This window comes from Erpetoichthys calabaricus, chromosome 6 (assembly GCF_900747795.2).
Source record: "Erpetoichthys calabaricus chromosome 6, fErpCal1.3, whole genome shotgun sequence".
NCBI lineage: Eukaryota > Metazoa > Chordata > Cladistia > Polypteriformes > Polypteridae > Erpetoichthys > Erpetoichthys calabaricus.
Window position 1 is genome coordinate 30,839,275 of NC_041399.2, and position 14,230 is coordinate 30,853,504.

Sequence of the window (14,230 nt, forward strand, 5' to 3'; positions counted from 1 at the left end):
AATTTCCACTTTATTCTCGCAGAACATTATAAACTCCATCTTAAAATCAATATTTAATTTACTAGAGTTTCTCAAATCCCAATGTAATGAAAGTAGCATGTATTCTTCGACCCAGTCATTAATTAGTACATGTTTCTTAAACGGGCTTTCTCTTTTGTAGACAGGAGCATGCAGGCAGTGATCGCAACATAGAATACATTACATTCATGATATTACAGCTCTCTGAATATTAAGATGTATGCTTGATACCATTTTTATGATGAAATGCATTAAAGCATGTATTAAACATGTGGTGGCATGGCAGTGCAATGGTAGTGATGATTTGCCGCCTCGTCCAGGGATTGTTCCTGCCTCCCACAAGATGCTTGTTGGAATACGCGCGACCCTGAATAGGATAATTTATTGCAGCAGTATTGTCTCTGTCAGAGTACCAACTCCTAATTTCTGTCTTTCTGTTTTCTTTCTAAACATAACCAATCGCCACACAATGAGCTCTGTAATAAATGTAAAACCAACTATAAGCATAGAATGCTGATTCTTCAAAACTTTTATGGAAGACTGAAAAACCTTCATTATACATGTTTAATTATTCCATCCATCCAGGGTCATGTCAGTCCCAGCAAACATCAAGCGTGAGGCAGGAACAATCCTTGGACCCAGGGTGCCAGCTCATCGCTACTGCTGTGCCACCATGCCCTCACATGTTTAATTATTAACAGTATACATTATTTAAATGAAGTTAATTTAACAATTTAATTTTAAAATGTAATATGCATACTTTAATGGATTTAATCATAAAAATGATATTTAGTATACATCCTAGTATTCTAACAGCACACCGCTCAAAGAGGATAGGTCTTGAAAATGTAAACTGACTTAGAGAGCCAGTCATCATCATCTGTAAATACGCACTCTATTCTATTGAACTGAATCAAATTCCTTTATTGTCACTGTATGGTACAATAACATTCAATATGCAAAACCTCCATAAACTTATTTTGTTATAAAATAGTAATACAATAAAAAGTATGAAAAATATACAATATGAAAGCATAAATACAATATACATGAACATATAGTGCAGATAGTGCAAATGGTTCATAAACTAGCTCAGGTTGTACAATATTACAGTTAAAGTGCAAGTTTACAGTGAGGTAATTGTAATTATAAGTACAAGCAGTTCCACCAGAAGCACTTGATGTACTGATTGAGTGCATTTATAACTCTTGGGATGCAACTGTTTCTGAGCCTCGAGGTCCATATGGGAAAAGCTCTGAAGCGTTTGCCAGATTGGAGAAGTTCAAACAGACTGCAGTATGGCTAAGTGTAATCCATGCAGATGCTGGTGGCTTTCCTTAGGTAGCATGTGCTACAAATGTCCTCCAGGTCTGGAAGCTGTATCCTGATAATCCTCTATGTTCTATACACAACCCATCACAGAGCTTTCCAATCAGATGCTATGCAGCTATGATACTACACACATACAATGGGTTAAAATACTCTGAGTGGTACATTGAGAGTAACAATGCTATAGCAGTTCTGGTATTTGGAATTTTTGTTCATTCTGTGCACCATTATATTGTTACATAATGATTACAATCAAGTGAATTAAATTTGTAAATGATACACAATTAATTTTGGTGTATTTGATATATCATGCGTCATCGATGTAAATCTGAAAAAGGGAGACCACACAGAAACAGTAGCAGTGCTTTGAAGCTGGGTGCCACCAGTTTGCAAAACTGAGTAGAAAAGTGCGTACGCAAGGGGGATGACTGCTGTGAGAATATGCATGATTTTATGCCAAGTTTAGTTTTTATACATTGTGATGTTAGCGTGGAAACAGGGCATACACAAAATTTTGTGCGTATGCAATGTTTATACATGAGGCCCCTGAACATTTTTAGTTCAATTGAACCAATGCAATATGTCAGCATCATTAAGCAATTAAGCAACATATTAAATTCAATCAGATCACGTTTCTCCAAATTCCTATGTGCTAAAATCATTCTCAATTACATTTGTATTACACTTAAAGCTATCTATAATATTTCCCAAAAAACTTTTCAGGAAGCAAAACCTTTGAAGGAAACTGCTGTCCAGTGTAAGTTAACTGTAAAAGTATTCTAGAAATGGGATACTGGCCCTTGTGGACATTGTGTTTTTACTCCAAGGGCACAGGAAATTTGGAACATGTATCTGAAATGAATACTGTATAATTTATTTCAAGATAGTTGGGGGACTTCACCCTCAACTGTACACAAAGTTAGATGGTGAATGGCCCCCTGCCACTGGTGAACAAAGTCACAGCAATAGTGAGAAGACATAACCTCTGAACATACTCGGCTAGCTGGGTGCTGAACCCAAACTCTCTTGAGCCACACAGCACCAACACTGATCATTATTTCATCCCATTATCAAAGTCATAACCTACAGTTTTTAGATCAAATCTCCATCCGCATCAAGAAATCCAGACAACTGCTGCTGGGACGTTTTAAAAAGAGTTGTTTCAAAGGTGCATGGCAACATTGAGCTGGTGCTCTGCTCAGCTTTCCAAAGCTGACAGATGCTTCATTCTCATTGCCCAGTTTTTTGCTATTTCATACTTCCTGGAAAATATACCCAGACTTTCAATTGCATGCTGTAATTAAATGCGTCTTCCTGCTGTGGGCATGCATGAGTATTGGTTTTGAATGTCTCTGTATTTTCTTTGAAACAAAGAATGGAAACAACTATTTTTTAATCTTGGCATTTCTATTATACAATCTTTCAAACTGAACTTACAAAAATTTAATATAATTGGAAGGGAGGATACATTTAGCCTCATTACACTATTTGACAGATTGATTAATTATTATTCTTCATTTTGATTATTTGGCTAACAATTGGAAAATGAAACAAGGAAAAAAAATTTACTTAAACAATTGAGCATGTGGCCAACAGTATAGAAAGTTTAAATCCACAAACATTTCGAGCTTATGGGTTTGATTGGTTGTAATTACATGCCGGACCAGGCGGTGGCAGTGTTCACTGATCCTTTCTCTCTTTCCTTTGAGGACCAACCAAAGGAAATTCCGCCTGAGTCTAAGGATGTCACTTCTGGTTCTGATCTTAATGACATCATTTCCAGTTCTGGCTCCAGCGACATCACTTCCTCCAAACCTCCTATATAAACGCCAACTTACTTTGCTCACTTCAGTTCTGTCTGTTAAAACGTGTGATTTGTTCATTAATTGCTTATATTGAAATATCCAGGGTGGCTACTCCAAACCTTTTTCTGTTTCTCTGTCTTTTTTCCACAATATATATTTTTGAAGTTTTGAAGCCAAGGAACCTTTGGCTTGGTGTACGTTAAAGCAAGCCTTCGGAGTAGGCAGTCAAGAGCTTGTTGGCTCTATTTTGGAGGCTTCACACCTTGTTGGCATTCTTGGGTGTGTGAATCAAAACACACTGATTCTTGTCATAAATATATTCTGAAGAGTGAAAAATTACATTTTTAATGCTAGAATTCCAATTTGAGATATCTAAAATATTTGTTTAACTAGTCAAAATAAGAAGTACAGATATCCATAATACAATTTTTAGTTTTCAGAGTGCAATTTAGAGATATCTATGATTTACTTTTTCGTATTTACAACTTAAGGACTTTCTCCATTGATGTTTATTGAGTTTAAGTTCAGAGATCTGTAATTGTTCGTTAACTAGTCAAACTACAGATATGGCCAATTATTATTTTGACTAACTAAAACTTGATCATACATAAAGTAGAATTCTCAGACCTGGAGCATTTCATCATGGAAGCATTCAGCCTTGGATGAGTCACAGGGCCTGCTGACAGACACACACACACACACAAATATGTACACACACACGCACACACTGACACATAAACATGTCTGTCATCCCACAAGGACAGCTTGGAATCACCTAACCTAACACACATGTTTTTGAAGATCAGGGAGAAAAACTGGAGTACCTGGAGGTAGACCCACACATACTGTATATGAAAATCATGCAAAGTCTAAGACAATACAATTTTCAACAATTTAAAATGTAACCATTTTATTGCCTTAGAATTACATCAATCCAATTAATCTATACCACTATTAAGAATAATGCATTTTAAAATAAGAATTAATAATTTTCAAATTACTTTAGAGTAACAAGAGTCAGGGCCTACACCATATGCTAGTTAGTCAGCCATTTTCTAACCCGCTTAGTCCTCAACAGGGTCACGAGGCTCTGCATGAGCCTATCCCAGCTAGCATAGGGTGCAAGTCAGGAACAAACCCCAGACAGGGCACAGTGTGAGCACACACACACACTAGGGGCAATTTAGCACTGCCAAATCACCTAACATGTATGTCTTTGGACTCAGCACCCTGAAGAAACCCACGCAGACACAGGGAGAACATGCAAACTCCATGTAAGGAGGACCCGGGGGCATGAACCCTGGTCTCGTTACTGTGAGGCAGCAACGCTACCGCTGTGCCAACATGCCGCCCCTATACCATACTCATCAAGAACAAATAGTCAAGAACCAACTCTGGACATTCACTCATTACCTTAAGTCTTTAGGATGTAGGAAGAAAATAAATGTACCAGGAACAAAAACACTGTTCAATGTCAAGATCTGAACCCAGAATGCCGAGCTGCAGCAATAATCACTTCCTGAAAACAAAGGCACATTAAGACCCCCTTTGGCTACAGGGTATTGAAAAATGAAAAGGCTCCCATTCAGCTCACTACCCCTACTAGGCACACATTAGGAGTAACATTCAATTAGTACAGGCACTGAAGTAGAAAAAAAAACCTCCCAAATTATATATTGGGTCATCCTGACCTTATTTATTTATGTTTATATATTTTTTGTTCATTAGTATATTAAAATGAATATAACAAATTAATTGATTAATACAACATCATACCTACAGAAAATCAAATTTCTTCTTATACTGCAGATAATGAACTTCAACGAAGACTTTTTAAAAGGCGTAGGCCATTTTGTTGGAAAAGGGTGATGTGTAGCGGAGTGTTTTGATGTCTTGAACATTTCTGCCAAAGCTACTAGAAGCTGCGATATTCAGTGTTTCCTGACCATCTCAGTCTCATTAGTCTGCACTATTTACGGCTTGTTGAAATCATCAGTTTTGTTTTTTTTTAAACGGCAAAAGTGAAGTATACGTTTCAAGAAATCAGTGTCTTCTGCTTCTCTCTGTTTAATTTTGTCTTTCTCTGCGCAACTAGGTTCTCAATTAGAATGATCATCCATTTTGTCTCTTTTTTTTTTTTGCAGAACAACACAATCTCATAAAAGTGACTAGTTTGGCACCTGCTTTGATTGTCACCTACCCACTCGTGGTTTACGTTGTAAATCTAACTTTACGTTGGTTTATAACATGGGGTAGGGATGTGTGCTGGATGGCATGGCGCTGGTAGTACCTATACTGTGTGGTGGACGGCCGGGACGCCCAAAGAGGAGAAGGATGAGGGAAGGACGCTACTGTGGGATACTGCCTTCCCCCAAGATGCCAGATAGTGATTTCCCTGCAGCACAGCGGTGCCCCAGATTCCCGCAAGGCACCATGGGATCTGGAGTTTGGTTTCTCAGCCCTACTGGGTACCATGGGTGCCGCCATGAGACACTGCAGGGGTACCTGGGGACTCATACTTTTTATATAGCCCGGAAGTACTATTGAGTCATGGGGACAGACCTCCGAAGTACTTCCGGGCTAACAGAAACCTCAACATCTCCATCTGACCCGGAAGTGCAGGAAAGTCACGTGGACAGAAGAACCGAAGCACTTCCAGGTCAGATACTATAAAAAGGACTGCTTAAGACCCAGTAAGCGGGCCGGAGTCAGGTGGTGTATGACAGAGCTTGCTAGGAGGTGTGAAGGAGGGAATTTGGAATTATCAAAGAGAATTGTGCTGATTTATTTGCTTATTTACTGTGGCTGTGGTGTTTGAGGGCATAGTTTGGATAAAAATAAAAATACTTCTCATTGCTTTTACCGTGTCCAGAGCATCTATCAGTTGGGTTGAAAGGGGCAACAGCGCCCCCAAGTGTTTCACAACTGTCAGTGAAAAGTGGATTTTTCCTTTTATTAGGCATTTTTGCTCACATTTCCTAAGGTCCATTTGCGAGTAGAACCACAAGGTCTGCATCCAAGTCAACAGGATGCTAGATCTGGCCATGCCTACTATAAAAATAATACCCCACAATGATTAAACAAGCAACAATTACATCCATGTACCAGCTTGAGCCTGTCCTGGCCTGAAGGGCCCAATAGTGCACGGTGTATACACATACTGTCTTATGCAGGGAAGATTTAAAGTCATCAATTAATTTAACATGAATGTTTTAGACATGTGGGACAAAACCAGAGATGGTACCAATGAACATGTGACATCTACAATGCCAGTGGTTATTGCACCCAGTACCATTTGTCAGTGAGGTGATTGTGCTCCTGTATCAGCCCAAACAAAAACTAACATTTATCTTTATTACCAAGAGGTTTAATCTTGTATTTCCATTAAGACCAGGGTAATATTTTTTTTGCAGAGCTAATAGCCAAAAGACAATGGATCTCAAGAAAAAAACACTTCATAATTGAAATTTCAGCCTTTACTGACACTGAAATCAAGACTAATCACGTCAGCCCTTTTCACCTTTAAAAGTACTTTGCATATACTAGCACTTAACCACAAGTAAGAAACAAATGGAGCAGTTATGAAAATTGATTTATTTTTTGGTATTTTACTCTGAAAGTGTTACGCAGTTTCATCGTGTTTTTAGGGGAGGAGAACCCCATAATTGTTGAAACAGATGCATTGAAATAATATTTTATTAACTCCGTGTACATTCATTATTGACTCAGCGTGCAGAGATTCATGTTTATTTAATTAACAAAAACTCCATACTTTTGCTAAGGATCACAAATCATTTGGGGGAGGATATTATTTATAAGACAAACTCTTTGAAGAAACATGTTCTAAACCCCTTTTTAATGAAGCTTTAGTTATTTAGGAATTTTAGCTTTATAAAAATAAAGTCACATGGTTTGTATTGTAATAGTTTCAACAGTGATTTAAAGTTCAAATGTGAAAAATGCCTCAAGATTTGATTTCATATGCAGCCTTTGCCCATTTATTTCCCTGTTGAAATTTTGTTTTAAAAAGTGTTTTTAAAATATAAACTTTCATATTCACTTGTGTATATTTTAATAGGATGAGCTCTGATTTTGTCTTCAGGGGATTATCCTGGTGTAGTTTGCCACAGCAGTGTGTCACGTTGAAACAAGACTGAAGTGCCTTCTATGGTGAACAACTTTCCAATGTGCATCACAGTACAAATGTGTAATAAAACTGTTTATGTGCAAATCATAACTTGAAAACATGCAGGTTGCATATCTTGCTCAGTATCAGTTTGATAGTAAACCTACTAATGTTACACTTACGGTTCACCACTTTAGCCACATACTGCATAACCCTCTTTTGTATTCCTAAAGGAGTACTTACCCAAAAATGATAGGATTTACAGTATATGTTGCTTACCCTGTGTAGTTTGGGGTGATGGCTGAGAAATATTTTTAATTTTGTGTTTTCATACAGATTGCAGATACAATCATTTTTGATAGAAGACACATCCATGATGACTAATGCCAGATAACAGCAAACAATATCAAAAATGTCCAAGAATAAATTTCATTTTACTCATTTTGCATAATTCATATGCCACGTCTTCTAGTCGTATGCTCACACATGCAGTCATGCACTGATTTATGGCCAACTGATTTGAGGCCATTCATACTTATGGGCAAGAACACTAGGGTAATAATGTTCTAGGAATTGCGAAAACCAGCCACATACAGGCCGCAAAGGACCAACGCCTTTTGTTTATCACATACTTGCGGCATAGCTGCCAACCATAGAATGATACACTCTGGGTAGATGCAGCGAGAAGCGGTGGTGTAGCTAGAGAGGTGGCCTCTTGGATGTCTTCTTCACTGTACTGACCAACAAATGGCCATAAATTAGCAATAAGTAAAAAAAAAAATAATCATTGCACTCACAAAGTTTCAATCTTCAGGGCACTGATTGGCCAGGCCACGTAGCATGCCACGTTTCACCAGATCAACAAGTTAATTAAAATAACAGGCTCAGTTATGGGATGCACTCTGAACTCCCTAGGAGGCAGCGGCAGAGGACAGAATGAAAACAAAATTGAGTGCCATTACGAACATAGCTGCTCATCCTCTCTTTGACACAACAACACTGAAGACTTTCAACCAAAGAATTATTCAGCAAAGTGTGTCAGGAAATGCTACGGGGACTCCATTATACCAACAACAATACACCTGCATGACGCCTCACTGTGACTGTGACTGCCAAGTCAGTTTTATTTCAAGTTTTATTTCTTTTTAATTGTCTTCGTTTTTAGTTATTCTGGTGTATTTACTTTTTAATCTATCTAAAGAGCTTTTGTAAAGGGTCAAATTTCACCAAATAAAGTCTAAATCTAAACTCATGCAGCTGGCATGTCTTTTTTCGTTTCCTATCTATGCAGGTGGTTCACACTTTTTGCTTGTAGAAACACCTTGCAAATTCTAATCAATCTTTTGTTATTATTAGTATTATTATTATCACATAGTCTTGTATGTTTTCTGACTCTGGAAGGACACTTTAAGGTTTGTTTTGATCAGCACTACTCCACATGGCTAATTCTTCAGCATTTGGTCTGCACTACCTTCCTTTACGTGGACCAGTTGTACAGCCACCCACACTCAGTTTGTGCTACTCCATACCAGCTATTAAAGCATGTGTACACCAGACCCACAGAGCCTCAATTGCAATAGCCTGTCCACTTTATTGCCAACATACAGCCAATCTGAAATACAGCCAAATGTCAGCATATGACTGTACAGTGGAATCTCGGGTCATGACCGTAATTAGTTCCAAAACTCTGGTCACAACCCAATTTGGTCGTGACCTGAAGTAATTTCCCGAATAGGATTATATGTAAATACAATTAATCCGTTCCGGACCGTACGATCTGTATGTTGTGACAGACGACCGGCTATGGACTCCGGTCATCACCCCCAGGCCGCTAGGAGGAGCCCTCCGGACAGCATATTTGTGCCCCGAGTTCCAGCAGGGCCTCATGGACTTTGTGGTGTTTTGACACAGCCCTGCTGGATACCTTGGGGGCCGCCAGGAGTCGCTGTAGGGGGGCTAGTTGGCTCTGGCATGCCCTATAACCCGGGAGTGCATCCCAGTCACGTGACTGGAAGAAGCGATGTGCTCCCGGGATGAAGAAAAGGACTGTTTGCCCTGACCCGGAAGGAAAACGGACTTGTGGGTTTGGCTTGGAGCCACTTCCGGGTTAGGGGCTATAAAAGGACTCTGGGAAGCCCAGAACATTGAGCTGAGCTGGGAGGTAGGGTGGCGACGTGTCTGGGAGAGGAGGTATTGGTTATAGAGAAGAGTATTGTGTTTATGAGTGTGTGGAGGAGAGTGCTTGGTGCACAGTATTATAATAACAAAATAAAAAGTTATTATACTTTCACCTGGTCATTCGAGTGGTACCTGAGGATTCGAGAGGTGGACACGAGCCTCAACTGCTACAATGTAAATAAATATACGCTTGCTCGCGCTCTCTCTCTCTCACTCGCTCGCACTCTCTCTCTCTCACGTTCTCTCTCACTCGCTCACTCGCGCTCTCTCTCTCTCTCTCTCTCTCTCTCTCTCTCGCTCGCTGCACTGGGAATGCACAGGGAGAGACTGAACACGTGCGGAAATCATCACCGCGTACGAACCGGAAGGGAAACTGGCTTGTTCGTCACCTGAGTGTGTGGTAGTGAACAGATGCAAAAGTTTGGCAAAGTTTTTGGTCGTAACCCGATTTGTATGTGGTCTGATACGTTCATGACCCGAGGTTCCACTGTACTTGTATTTTTAATAAACCACTTTCTGAAAACACACTTATGAAGATAGTCTAATCTAATTAGGCATAAGGCAGGAAGTAAGTATATAATTTATTAAGTTCATTGCTCTTTACCTTGTAAATGATTAGTTAATCAATGACAGTATTTTACATGCAGACAGTACTATTTTAAGCATTATGTGAAGGTGCACACCAAAGGACAATGGATGGGCTGAGCTGAGTCCAATGTTGGTGTCTGCAAACCGAACATCAGAACTCACAGCTTGTTATACCTCATAATGCATAAGGGTTAACTGCCGATAAGCTATCCAGTATCCACACATGTTAGTGATAAAAAAGGAGGTGCGGTAATGAACACAAACACTAGATTTCAAAAGAATGGCAAAAATTTTGCTTGATCTAATGAATGCTACTTTCTGCTGATATGAGAACCAGAACATGCTATCAAAAGAGATATAGCAGCACTAAAAGCCTAAGTTCATTCCTGGACTAAAGAGTGCATCCATTAAGGGGGTTAAACCTCCTGTTCTCGTACAGAAAAGGCTATATCAAGAACTAAGCCAGGTCTTCACATTTTTCAAATCCATTCATCTATCAGAAATTTTGAAGTTAAATGCTGAAAATTATGAAAACGTGTGTTCAATACTGAATAGAAGCAACACCGCTTGCAGACATGGTTTTTGGATTCTGGAACAAAGAACTGACACATGTAATTGAATTGTAATTATGCAGTAATTTTTGAAGACTACCTGAATACTATACTAGGAAAACTTAACTGTTAGATGACCTAATAGCATAAATAGACTCAAAGGTCTTGTCAGAGATTTCCTCTTTATTAAATAATCATTTCAAGCTCTGGATGATTCAAAGGTTCCTTTACTCATGCCAAGGTACCAAGTGAGCCCAGCACAGTTACCTTATGCAGGAGTCAAACTGAACTGAGACAGTCTTGAAATACAAAAGTATTTATAATTCGTGGACATCCTATGGCACCCAGGTTAATTTTACACCTGTTAGTTAAGGGAGCTTCTTTTGTTACATCACTCTGTCCTGGGTAAATCATTCTGATAAGCTTGCTGAGTGTGGCCTTTGTACTGAAGGTCCACACTTTAGCTTAAAGTAAAACCTTGTTTAATTACAACATCTGTTCTTCAGTCTTCACTCGATTGCAGAACTTCATACATTCAGGTTTCCACATTCCTCTCTCTGCTCATGACTATATAGGAAAAACTCCCATGCAGTAACAAGTTCTTCCGTCCATGTAGACACTTGGCTGTTGTTTTCTGCAGAATCATGACCAAAATTGCATGCTGTATACCAGATGTGGTCTCACTTAGACATTATAAAATATGAGCATAATCTTCCTTGGCTTCAATTCAATAATTTAATAAATTGTTGCCTTTTCTAATGTACAAGGGGGCTCCGCCCCCTGCTCGCTTCGCTCGCCTACCCCCGGCGTTTTGAACCCGTGCCCGCTGGGCAGCCACGTGTGAGGATGACGCACGTTTAAAACGGAGCGTTCGCCCGTGTCACTCTCGGGCCCCCCCCACTGTTAATACGGAGCTCCGTCCGTACTATTATGCAGTGCATTGTGGACTACTGCGGACCCCGTAGTGTTTCTCGTTTCAGTTTGTATCTCGGTCAGTCGAGCTTTTGTTTTTGAAGCTTTTGAATTCCGGTCTTCATTACCTGTAACCTGCTGTCCATGTGTTTGGCCCCCTCGTTTAACCTGTTTATGACGTTTTACTTTGCTTTCTACTCTGTCTTTCATTTCTGATCTCGCTTTATTCTGCTTTTGTTTCAATGACACCTGGTCCGTGGTGAATATATTTTCCCTTTTTCGAGTAATAATTTTCATTTTTTTGCGATACTGTGATGTTTATCGTACTGTTAATAATGCATCACTGTAATGTGATTCACCTATGCTGTATAGTTTGGACGTGTGAGGATGACGTATGTTTAATACGGAGCGTTCGCCCGTGTCACTCTGGGTCTCCCCACTGTTACTATGAAGCTCTTTCCGAACTATTATGCGGTGCATTGTGGAGCACTGTGGACTCTGTAGTGTTTCCCGTTTCACTTCGTATCTCGTTTAGTCGAGCTCTTTCTTTTTGGAGCAGTGCCTGCCTGGTCGCACGTTGTAGACGCCTGCGTTCATTAATTATATCCAGGCAGGCACGTGTTTGTATCTCGGTCACTCGAGCTGTGTCGTGTTGAATCCGTGCCTGCTTTGCCTACGCAGTTTGAGACGCGTGTTGTAGGCGTCCACGTTCATTAGATCTGTCCACGCGGGCTCGGTGTCGAAGCTGTGTTAGTTGTTGAGCTGTTTGGTTTTGGAGCCGAGACAGTTTTGCTTCCGCGGTTTCAGACGCATGTCCGTACCATCTCGGGTTTGATGCATGAACCTTTGTGGACTCCATAGTGTGTCCCGTTTCACTCTGGGGTGGGGCGTTGACTCCTCTTGTTTTACTATGTCTCCTCCTGCGCCTTCACCACGCATTAGTGCCACTCACAATATGGCGGCAACGCCTGCGTCTTCCGTATTATGTCGGTTTTTACCATGCTGTGTAGACGCGTTTGCCTTTTGTACTTTACCGTGCCTTCCGACGCACGATGTAGGCGCCTGCACCTTCTGCGTCCGCCTCCGCTGTGTGGTGTGGACGTTTAACTGTCGTTGTTTCTGCCTTTATATTCTGTATCTCGGTGTGCATGTGTTTCGTGCCTAGGTTTTTTTGAAGCTGTTGCATTCCAGTTTTCATCATCTGTAACCCGCTCTCCATGTGTTCATCCCTGTTCTTTAATCCCTTTATAAAGTTTTACTTTGTTTCCTACTCTGTGTTTTATTTCTGACCTCGCTTTATCCTGCTTGCGGCATGTCAGATGGTTCGTAGTCTCTCTCGTTTTACTCTGGGGAGGGGGGCTTTGTTCTGTAACCTGCTCTCCATGTGTTTGTCTCTGTTCTTTAACCTCTATATGATGTTTTACTTTGTTTCCTACTCTGACAGTTCATAGTCTCTCCCGTTTTGCTCTGGTGCGGGGGGGGGGGGGGGGGGGGGGGGGTTTGTGTGGCGCCTGCGCATGTGCGTAGTCTCTCCTGTTTCACTCATGGGGGTTTTGTGTGGCACTTGCGCACTATGTCTTTTGCACTTGCACACTATGTCTTTTGTGTCCACGGGCAGGTCCCTGCGTCCATATCCGGTTTACCATTCTCGTTTAGTAATATGGATTGTGCATATTGCATTAATATTAAAAATGTTGCATATCAATTTATTCCCCTAAATCTTTTATGGAGTTCTATGGAGTTAACCTTTCCCAGTCCCCCAAAAACTCACAACCCCATATAGTTCAAATTCAATACTTGGCAGGGAGAAGCCTCTAAACCTCACCTTGGTGTTTGATTCTTTAAACAAAAGGTTTACTTGGTTGCCCCATGGTTGTTTTTAAATCCCTTCTACCACTGAAACCAAAACTAGTGTGTACGGGAATGTGTTTTGTTCTTTTCTTTGTAGGCAAATCTTCAAGTGCCAGAACATTTATCATGGAGAAGATTAGATTATATGACAATAGTACAATTATACTGTATGACAATGCTATTATTTTTTTAGCTATAATATTTATAAACAAAGTTCCTATTTAATGATGATAAATTTGCCAAAGACTTTTAATGTGTTTATATATTTTGATACCTCTCTGTCTTTACTTCTGCTGATTTAGAAATTTGGCACTTTTCACCGTGAATTTGTTGGGTTCGTCAGTGATCTTCTTCCCTCAAATTTTCCCTGAAAATTTGCAATGCAGCCAGCTTAGGTGAACTTTTTTTTCCCAGCGCTGCATGATGTGAGGCCAGCACAACATCATCTTAAAAGCTTCTTCATTTACTGTCAAAAAGAACACTTCATCATTCATTCCATTTTCATAGAAAGGCCACTATTTACTCTTGCATTTGCATTCATTGTAGGGTCTGCCATGTCTGTGCAAACTATGTGAAAGACCAGCAGTCCGCTGCTGCACTCTTCACTCGTGGCTCAATTGGTCCATCCACTGTGTACCACTTCACGTGTTCTTCCTTTCTATTTGCAAATTTATACAGGCAGTGTATTTCATATTCCACAATGTGTAAAAAAACATTGTGATGCCATTTCAAGTGAGTTTATAGTCTTTGTTTACCTAACTGCAATAACTGGAGTGCCAACAGTTTTCAGATTTGTTTTTTTTTTTTCTTTATCATACATAGTGAAACCATCTGAGAGATTATGAGTGTGCCATTTTTTTCTCTGATTATTT